Raw genomic sequence first — 10715 nt, forward strand, 5'->3', positions numbered from 1 at the left:
TGAGACAGAGTCTCACTCTGTCACCCAGGCTGGAGTGCAGTGGCATGATCTCAGCTCACTGCAACCTCTGCCTCCCAGGTTCAAGCAATTCTCCTATCTCAGCTTCCCGAGTAGCTGGGATTACAGATGCACACAACATTTCTTTTTCTTTTTCTTTTTTTGGAGACAGAGTCTTGCTCTGTCACCCAGGCTGAAGTGGAGTGCAATGGCGCCATCTCAGCTCGCTGCAACCTCTGCCTCCCTGGTCCAAGCGATTCTCCTGCCTCAGCCTCCCGAGCAGCTGGGATTACAGGCTCCCGCCACCAAGCCTGGCTAATTTTTTGTATTTTTAGTAGAGATGGGGTTTTGTCATGTTGGCCAGGCTGGTCTCGAACTCCTGACCTCAGGTGATCCACCCGCCTTGGCCTCCCCAAGTGCTGGAATTAGAGGCCTGAGCCGCTGTGCCTGGCCAGTTTTTTTTTTTTTTTCCTTCTTTTTTGGTTCAGACAGGGTCTCACTCTGTCGCCAAGGCTGGAGTGCAGTGGCACAATCATGACTCACTGTAGCTTTACTCTCCTGAGCTCAAGTGATGCTCCTGCCTCAGCCTCCAGAGCAGCTGGAGTTACAGGCATACACCATCCCCCTTAGCTAATTTTTAAATTTCTTTGTAGAGATAGGATCTCACTATGTTGCTCGGGTTGGCCTTGAACTCCTGGGCCCATGCAATCCTCCTGCCTTAGTTTCCCAAAGTCTTGGGATTACAGGCATGAGCCACTACACTCGGGCAATACTTTTTTTTTTTTTCTTTGAGACTGAGTTTCGCTCTTGTTGTCCAGGCTGGAGTGCAATGGTGCTATCTTGGCTCACCGCAACCTCTGCCTCCTGGGTTCAAGTGATTCTCCTGCCTCAACCTCCCAAGTAGGTGGGATTACAGGTATGTACCACCACACCTGGCTAATTTTGTATTTTTAGTAGAGACGAGGTTTCTCCATGTTGATCAGCCCAGTCTCGAATACCCGACCTCAGGTGATCCGCCCACTTCAACCTCCCAAAGTGCTGGGATTACAGGTGTGAGCCACCGCACCCGGCCTATGTTTATTTTTTTAGATTTCATAATTTCCCTTTTATTTTTTGACCCAAGTGTTATTTGATAAGTGTACACACCCATGCAAGTAAGATGATAAACAGTTAATGCCTATAATGCCCAAATTCTGGGAGGCTAAAGTGGGAGGATCACCTGAGCCCAGGAGTTTGAGACCACCCTGGGTAACACAGTGAGATCATGTCTCTATAAAAAAATTTTAAAAATTAGCTAGGCATGATGGTGCATGCCTGTAGTCCCAGCTACTTGGGAGGCTAAGGTGGGAGGATTGCTTGAGCCAGGGAGTTTGAGGCTGCAGTGAGCTATGAATGTGCCATTACACTCCAGCTTGCGTGACAGAGGGAGATGCTGTCTCCATAAATAAATAGAATAAAAGGATCTAACACCTCAAAAAGGGTCCTCATGCCCTTTCACATCCATGTCCCTGATTTTGATTATTTTTGTCTTTCTCTTTTTTTCATCATTTTAGAGTCTTATCAGTTTTACTGACCTTCTCAAAGAGATTTTCAATTTGGTGTATTGATTTTTCTCTATTGTCTCCCTTCTTTCCCACCCTCCCTCCCTCCCTTCCTCCCTCCCTTCTTTTCTTTCTTCTTCCTTCCTTCCTTTCATTCTTTCTGTCTTTCCTTCCTGATAGAGTCTTGCCTGGAGTGCAGTGGCACAATCTCAGCTCACAGCAACCTCTCCTTCTTGGGCTCAAGCAATCATTCTACCTCAGCATTCTAGGTAGCTGGGATTACAGGTGCACACCACCACGCCTGGCTAATTTTGCCATGTTGCCCAGGTTGGTCTCAAACTCAGGTCTCAAACCTCCCAAAGTGCTGGGATTACAGGCGTGAGCCACTGTGCGTGGCCCTATTTCGTTAATTTCTGCTCTCATTTTTGTTAGATCCTTCTTTCTGCTTAATTTGGTTCAATTTGTTCCCTTTTTCTAGTTTCTTCGTTTTTTAAAAATTGAGATAGTGTCTCATTCTGTCACACAAGCTGGAGTGCAGTAGCATAATCAAGCCTCACTGCAGACTCTACCTCCTGGGCTCAGGTGATCCTCCCACCTCAGCCTCCCGAGTAGCTGGAACTACAGGCATGTGCCACCACACCCAGATAATTTTTTCTGTAGAGATGGGTTTTTGCCTCATTGCCCAGGCTGGTCTGGAACTCCTGGGCTCAAGTGAGCCACCCACCTTGGCCTCCCAAAGTGCTGGAATTAAAGGCATGAGCCACCGCTTCTGGCCCTTTTTCTAGGTTGTTTTTTTTTTTTTGAGACAGAGTCTCGCTCTATCACCCAGGCCGGAGTTCAGTGGTGCCATCTTAGCTCACTGCAACTTCTGCCTCCCAGGTTCAAGTGATTCTGTTGCCTCAGCCTCCCAAATAGCCCGGATTACAGGCATGCACCACCACGCCCAGCTAATTTTTGTATTTTTAGTAGAGACAGGGTTTCACCATGTTGGCCAGGCTGGTCCCGAACTCTTGACCTCAAGTGATCCACCTGTCTTGGCCTCCCAAAGTGTTGAGATTATAGGCATGAGCCAACGCACCGGCCCCTTTTTCTAGTGTTTTTTTTTTTTAATTTTATTTGTATAATTTTTTGAGGTGGAGTCTTGCTCTGTCAACCAGGCTGGAGTGCAGTGGTGCGATCTTGGCTCACTGCAAGCTCTGCCTCCCGGGTTCATGCCATTCTCCTGCCTCAGCCTCCCTAGTAGCTGGGACTACAGGCACCCGCTACCACGCCCAGCTAATTTTTTGTATTTTTAGTTGAGACAGGGTTTCACTGTGCTAGCCAGGATGGTCTCAATCTCCCGGCCTCATGATTCGCCCGTCTCGGCCTCCCAAAGTGCTGGGATTACAGGTGTGAGCCACCACGCTCGGCCATGCCTGGCTAATATTTTGTATTTTTAGTAGAGATGGGGTTTCACCGTGTTAGCCAGGATGGTCTCGATCTTCTGACCTCGTGATCTTCCCGCCTCAGCCTCCCAAAGTGCTAGGACTACAGGCATGAGCCACCGCACCTGGCCTTTTTCTAGTTTTTTAAGGTGAAAGATGAGATCATTGATTTAAGATCTTTCTTTTATAAATAGGCATTTTATTGCCATAATTCTCCCTGTAATTACTACTTTAGCTGAATCCTGCACATTTCAATATGCTGTGTTTTCATTTTCATTCAGCTCAAGATTCTCTCCACTCGTAATTTCCTCTCGGATCCAACGGTTATTAGGAAGTGTATTGTTTTGTTTCTAAATAGTCGGGGATTTTTCAAATATCTATTATTGATTTCTATGCAAAATGCTCTCTGTCCATGACGACATTTCATCCTCATGGCAACACTAGCTTGCAGACACTGTAGTCTCCATTTTATGGAGGGAACCCCTGAGGATGTGAGGGGCTATGAGCCCCAAATTTCATAGCCAGTAGGTGACAAAGCCAGAATCCAATATGAGTCTGTATGGCCACTGGATCCTTGCTCTCACCTGACAGACTAGAGGAGTTCTTTCCTGCACTCCCTCACCAAAGCCTGTGAGGTGCCTGCAGGTGCAGGGGGCGGCATGCCTCCCAGGCCACTGGGCCAAGTCAGGCGGTACAGGACTGGACTTTCATTGGCCAGAGGAGCACAGGGTGGGGAAGACCACACCCATGACGGTAAGAGGTTTAAAAGGTGTGGCTCCGGCCAGGCTCGGTGGCTCACAACTGTAATCCCAGCACTCTGGGAGGCGGAGGAGGGCAGATCACGAGGTCAAGAGATCAAGACCACCCTGGCCAACATGGTGAAACCCTGTCTCTACTAAAAATACAAAAATTAGCTGGGTGTGGTGGCAGTTGCCTGTAGTCCCAGCTACTCGGGAGGCTGAGGCAGGAGAATCGCTTGAACCTGGGAGGTAGAGGTTACAGTGAGACGAGATGGCGTCATTGCACTTCAGCCTGGGCAATGAGAGCGAAACTGTCTCCAAATAAGATAAAATAAAATAAAATAAAAAGGGGGTGGCTCTACTGGGCAATGGCCCAAGGTGGGTGCTGCCAGAACTAAGCCTTTGCTCAGATGGGCTGCTGCTAGAGCAGGGGTGCTATGGTCTGAACGTGCATTGTAGTAGTCCATTTTCGCACTGCTGATAAAGACATACGCAAGACTGGGCAATTAATAAACAAAAGAGGTTTATTGGACCTATGGTTCCACAGAGGCCTCTGTGAGACTGCAGAGGCCTCACAATCACGGAGGAAGGCAAGGAGGAGCAAGTCACATCTTAAGAGGATGACAGCAGGAAGAGAGAGAGAGCTTCTGCAGGGAAACTCCTCCTTATAAAACCATCAGATCTCATGAGACTTATTCTCAGCCACAAGAACAGCATGGGAAAGACCTGCCCCCATGATTCAATTACCTCCCACCAGGTCCCTCCACAACACGTGAGAATTCAAGATGAGATCTGGGTGGGTACACAGAGCCAAATCATAGCATATGTGTTCCCCCAAAGTCCATATGTTGAAGTCCTTGCCCCAAGGTGATGGTTTTAGAGAGGTGGGGCCTTTGGGAGATGAGGTCATGAGGGCTGATTCCCTCATGAGTGGGATTCATGTCCTCAGAAAAGTGGCTGGCTGGGCACAGTGGCTCACATCTGTGATCTCAGCACTTTGGGAGGCCGAGGAGGGAGGATTGCTTGAGTCCAGGAGTTTGAGACCAGCCTAAGCAACATGGCGAAACCCTGACTCTACAAAAACTATGAAAACTTAGCCGGTTGTGGTGGCATGTGTCTGTAGTCCTAGCTACTTGGGAGGCTGAGGCAGGAGGATTGTTTGAGCCCAGAAGGTTGAGGCTGCAGTGAGTTGAGATCACACCCCTCCACTCCAGCCTGGGCGACAGATTGAGAACCTGTCTCAAAGAAAAAAGAAACAAGAAAAAAGAAAAAATGTGACTGGAGGGAGCTTGTCTGCTGCTTCCCCCGTGTGAGGATGCAGGAAGAGGGCGCCGTCCATGAACCAGGAAGTGGCCCTCGCCAGACAGGGCATCTGCCAGCGCCATGCTGAGAAATGAATTATGGTTCATAAGCCACTTGGACTGTGGTGGTTTGCCGTTGCAGTGTGAACCAACTGAGGCAGGGAGTAAGGCTCCCTACGTGACGTGAAGGCATAAAGAATGGAGCCAGAGGCCGGGCGCGGTGGCTCACGCCTGTAATCCCAGCACTTTGGGAGGCCGAGACGGGTGGATCACGAGGTCAGGAGATCGAGACCATCCTGGCTAACACGGTGAAACCCCGTCTCTACTAAAATACAAAAAAAAATTAGCTGGGCGAGGTGGCGGGCGCCTGTACTCCCAGCTACTCGGGAGGCTGAGGCAGGAGAATGGCGTGAACCCGGGAGGCGGGGCTTGCAGTGAGCTGAGATCCGGCCACTGCACTCCAGCCTGGGCAACAGAGCCAGACTCCGTCTCAAAAAAAAAAAAAAAAAAGAATGGAGCCAGCTTAGAGGGAGAACGCGAGGAACTGCCCTGGAGACTGGTTAGGTGCCCCCTGCCGCAAGCGCCCCGGGAAGCTTGGAAACATTTAGGAGTGACTGACAAGCTCAAAGAGTCAAGCAAGGGCGGCCGAGGGGCACCAGTGCCCTCAGAGCACCCACACTGGGCACCCAGCACAGGCTCCCGGTGCCCAGGGTCCTCTGTATTCCTCATTCAGCCCTGTGAGGCAGGACCCTCACCTGCACCTTGCCAAAGAGGATGCTGCAAACGTGCAGTGGTCTCTGCTCTGGTTGTAAACAGGGAGAGGCTGTGGGCTTCCCCTAGACCTGACTCCAGCACACAGCAGCAGAGCAGGGCCCAGGCTGGGGGTGCAGGGCAGGAACATTCCTGCAAAGGGGGCCCCAGAGAGCTGGAAAGTAACGTAGGTGTTGCACTGAAATGAGAGAATTGCTTTAATCTGAATTGAACACGCTCTTAAAACTTAGACCAGGAAGGATTTCCTTTTCTCAGGGCCTGAGAAAAATGACCTGACCAGCGGGGTTCGAGTTTTGAAGGACACGCCTAGGCACCTGCAAACTTCCTCCTCCTGGAGGCTTTCTTCATTCGTGGTGTCTTTTGTGTTTTGGGGTTTTTTTGTTTTGTTTTGTTTTGTTTCGTTTTGTTTTTGACACTCAGTCTTGCTCTGTCCCCCAGGCTGGAGTGCAGTGGCGCCATCTCAGCGTACCGCAATCTCCACCTCCTGGGTTCAAGCAATTCTCCTGCCTCAGCCTCCCAAGTAGCTAGGATTACAGGCGCCTGCCACTGCGCCCAGCTAATTTTTGTATTTTTTTTTTTTTAAGACGGAGTCTTGCTCTGTTGCCCAGGCTGGAGCGCAGTGGCGCGATCTCGGCTCACTGCAAGCTCCGCCTCCTGGGTTCACGCCATTCTCCTGCCTCAGCCTCCCGAGTAGCTGGGACTATAGGTGCCTGCCACCACACCCGGCTAATTTTTGTATTTTTAGTAGAGACGGGGTTTCACCATATTGGTCAGGTTAGTCTTGAACTCCTGACCTCCGGTGATCTGCCCATCTCGGCCTACTAAAGTGCTGGGATTACAGATGTGAGCCACTGCGCCCAGCCATGTGCATCTTTTTATAATTTACAATTCCTGATAGTAGTGACAACTGTCTCACTTGTTCTTTTGTGAATCTTTTGTAGCTTCTCTAACCATTTTCCACTGGGAATTTTTTAATGGTCTTATGGACTTGTATGATTTCCTTTGATATTAAGAATGTTACCCTGGTGAGCTGGGCATGGTGGCTCATGCCTGTAATCCCAGCACTTTGGGAGGCCGAGGTGGGTGGATCACGAGGTCAGGAGATCGAGACCATCCTGGCTAACGTGGTGAAACCCCATCTCTATTAAAGGTACAAAAAATTAGCCAGGTGTGGTGGCAGATGCCTATAGTCCCAGCTACTCAGGAGGCTGAGGCAGGAGAATGGTGTGAACCCAGGAAGCAGAGCTTGCAGTGAGCTGAGATCATGCCACTGCACTCCAGCCTGGGCGACAGGCAGAGCAAGACTCTGTCTCAAAAGAAAAGAAAAGAAAAGAAAAAAAAAGAATGTTACCCTAGTGAAACATTCAGTATTCTTACAAAGATCATCCTCGGTAGTTTGTTGCATGGGGTGAGGGTTCCCTTTGTTCATTTGGTTTTTTTAGGACGGGGTGCAGCCCCAGTCAGATGGCGCCCGACTCTCCAGCCGGTGGCAGCTCACCCTGCTGTGGTTTGATTTTCCCTCCACAGTTAACGCATGTTCATCGTGGAGAAAATAGGAGATAAAGGTAAGGAAAAAGGAGAAACCAAATCAATGGAATCCCCACCACACAGAGATACTTTCTTAATACTTTGGATTAATTTGTACCCTGTCAATATTTTTCTACACCTGAAAATAGGTGTTTTACATGTATAATCACTAACATGTAAATACATACTTTACATGGACATGTATTTTCACATACATTTTTCTTTTTTTGAGACAGAGTTTCACTCTTGTCACCCAGGCTGGAGTGCAGTGGCGCAATCTTGGCTCATTGGAACCTCTGCCTCTTGAGTTCAAGCGATTCTCCTGCCTCAGCCTCCTGAGTAGCTGGGATTACAGGCGCCCACCATCATGCCCGACTAATTTTTTATATTTTTAGTAGAGACGGGGTTTCACTGTGTTGGCCAGGATGGTCACAAACTCCTCACCTCAGGTGATCTGCCCACCTCGGCCTCCCAAAGTGCTGGGATTACAGGCATGAGCCACTGTGCCCAGGCTTTTTATCTTTATTTTTTTAGATGGAACCTGGCTCTGTTCCCCAGGATAGAGTGCAGTGGTGTGATCCTGGTTCACTGCAACCTCCACCTCCTGGGTTCAAGTGATTCTACCACCTCAGCTTCCCAAGTTACCGGGATCACAGACGCGCACCACCATGCCCAGGTACGTTTCTGTATTTTTGTTAGAGATGGGACTTTGCCATATTGCTCAGGCTGGTCTTGAACTCCTGAACTCAAGGGATCTGTGGGCTTTGGCCTCTCAAAGTGCTGGGATTACAGGTGTGAGCCCCTGCGCCTGGTCTGTTTTCAGCTACTTTTAACTCACTATTTCTGCCAGCTGTAGAATATTCTATCAGGTTCTATCACAGCTCACCTAACCCTGTTCTACTCTACAACCCGGGGTTGATTCCAGGCCTCACTCTCAGTAGTTGAGCTGCTCTGAGGGTGACCTAGGAACTGTCCGCAGGTGTGGCTGCGGTGCAGTGATCTCAGCAGTCTCAGAGCTCCTGGCCATCCCCCAGATGGCCCCCAGAAAATGCCTCCAGGAGGAAGGCCCTGCTGTACCTTCTTTGTGACGTTTCCTCCTCAGCCTCAGTGATGGCCACGGGCTCCAAGCACGGGAGTGGACGTGGCAGGGCCTGTCTAGGGGTTCGGCAGTTCTGTCCCTCAGCCATAGCATGGGCTGGGCAGGGACCTGGCCACATGGGGCTGCTTCCTCAGCCCAGCTCCTGGCAGGAGGAAGAGCAGGGGCGCTGTGGGCTGGAGCCACCAACTGACCAGTGCTGGCCCTGGAGGAGGCCCTTGCCACTCATCTGACTGGCCCCTCCCCGACTCTCTGACTCCGGCAGGGCCTGCTGTGTGTCTGTGTCATCTTAGCCCAGGCTGAGGAGATGAATGCGTTTCCAAGGAGCCCATGGTCCTGGTGCCTGACTGGAAAAGCCCGAGCCTTGACCCTAGGTGGAGGGACCTAGCAAAGCCAGGCGGACAGGGGAAAGGCCTCGGCCCATCCTGTCCCATGGCCAGGGGTTGGGGATTCGTCTTTTTAATACGAATGGAGTCCTATTCAAGCATTCGGAACCTTGAGGCTTTACCTTATTAAATAATAACTCCCACAACCTCCCGGGCTCCGGGGCAGCACGTGGTAGGACCAGTTTTCAGGTTGTCCTCCTGGGACTCCAGGGCTCTGAAGGACCCTCTTCTTGGACCTCCTCCCCAACCATGCCCAGCCACCCCAGTCATCCGAGAGGTTTGTCTCAAACCAAGTTTCTGCTTTAAAGAAAACGTTACCAGAGAAAGCACCAGTGCTCCAAACATGGGGGTGGGGGCTCACACCATGCCGGGGTCATGGGGAGGGGTGCCGCCCAGCCTTCAGGGATCTCCCCCTGTGACCCACAGCCCACAAGAGAAGGACCAGCACAGCGTCATTTTCCAACAGAGGAGGGAAGTGCAAATAACAGGTTCTGGCTAAAAAGTTACTCTGATCACCCAAGGGACATCTGTCCACTTGGAAAATAGAGAAGACCACAGTCCCATCACCACCATCCCACCTTAACAACAAATATAAATGTGGTCACAGGTGTGATGCATGGTGTGTTTTGTGTCCCTGCCTTCCTGCCTGGCGGAAGCATTGATGTAGACCCACCATACGGGTACTTGGGGCCACTCTGGTACAGACTGTATGGGTCACATCCTGACCCCTGGCAGCTGCATAACCTTACAGGCCGCCGTCTCCTCTTCTGTCACTTGGGATGGGACAGAGCTGTCATGTCCCTTAAGGCCTCACAACGGTGCCTGGCACAGAGGAGGGGCACTGCTCAATGGTGGCAGCTGGTGCCAAGCCCTGCCGTGCACGGCTTAGTCACCCCGCATCTCCTCACTTGACCCCCAGTTGTAGTCCCTGCCTGGGTTAGACGCTGGCGCACACAGGCACAATGTGTCAGGCGGCCCATCCATCTGACTGCAATTGCACACTCGCCAGGTCCAGCAGCTCCGTACGCTCAGTTCTGGGGTCAATAGGTGCCTGTCTCCTGCCCTCCCATCACAGCCAGCCCTGTCCTCCTGGGGTACGGCTACCCCCTCTCTGGACATAGTCACTTCTACCCCTACCCTGTCTCAAAGGTATGAGCTCCACAGGCTCTGCCCTCCGAGCAGCAACGTAAGACAATACCCCAGTCAGCTGGCCGAGGTCAGACAGACCCTCGTGGCTCTCAGTGTACCACCCCAGAGGAGCCAGGAGCACGTGTGAAACACAGATTCCCTTGTTCTCTCCCAAGTGGGACCCTGGCTTTAAGCAGTCGCAGCTGTTTGCAGTTCTAGATACAGGAGTTACAGCTGGAGGCTGAGCTCTCTCAACGGAGGAAGCAGCGGCATGAGGGCCTTTGCAGAAGGAGATGACAGGGGCACTGGGCTGGCAAGCCCCGTGGGCCAGGGGAGAAACCAGCTCCAAGTCAATTTGCTCGGGCTGGATTTGTTTCAGTAAAACTACTTGTAGACAACAAGACACAGGGCGGAGAGAAAAGCAACTGTAAACTAACTGTGAAACAAGGAAACAGAAGAGAGGCCAGAAAACCGTTTTCTAAATCTCGGCGCAGCATCTGGTGCTGGACCAGAGCCGCTGCCAAACAGATGGGGGAACCACCCTCCCTGAGCCCCAGAGCCTAGACGTCAGGCCCGGCGGCTCTAGCTATCGCCTCCTCTTTGCTTGGGTCCTCAAGTTCACTGTAAACTCCAGGACCAGGAGCCAGCCTTGGCTCCAGACATTTGTTCTCCATTGTCCTGAGTTCAACTCTGAAAAGCGGCGCTGAATAAGGATGCTGGGACGCAAAGAGGGCGCCCGGGGGCATCTGGGAGCCCAGGGGGCTGAGGTCGGGAGCCTGGCGCCCCGAGCGGCTTTGCGTTTTC

The sequence above is a fragment of the Mandrillus leucophaeus genome, unplaced genomic scaffold (genome assembly GCF_000951045.1).
Source record: "Mandrillus leucophaeus isolate KB7577 unplaced genomic scaffold, Mleu.le_1.0 Scaffold244, whole genome shotgun sequence".
Lineage (NCBI taxonomy): Eukaryota > Metazoa > Chordata > Mammalia > Primates > Cercopithecidae > Mandrillus > Mandrillus leucophaeus.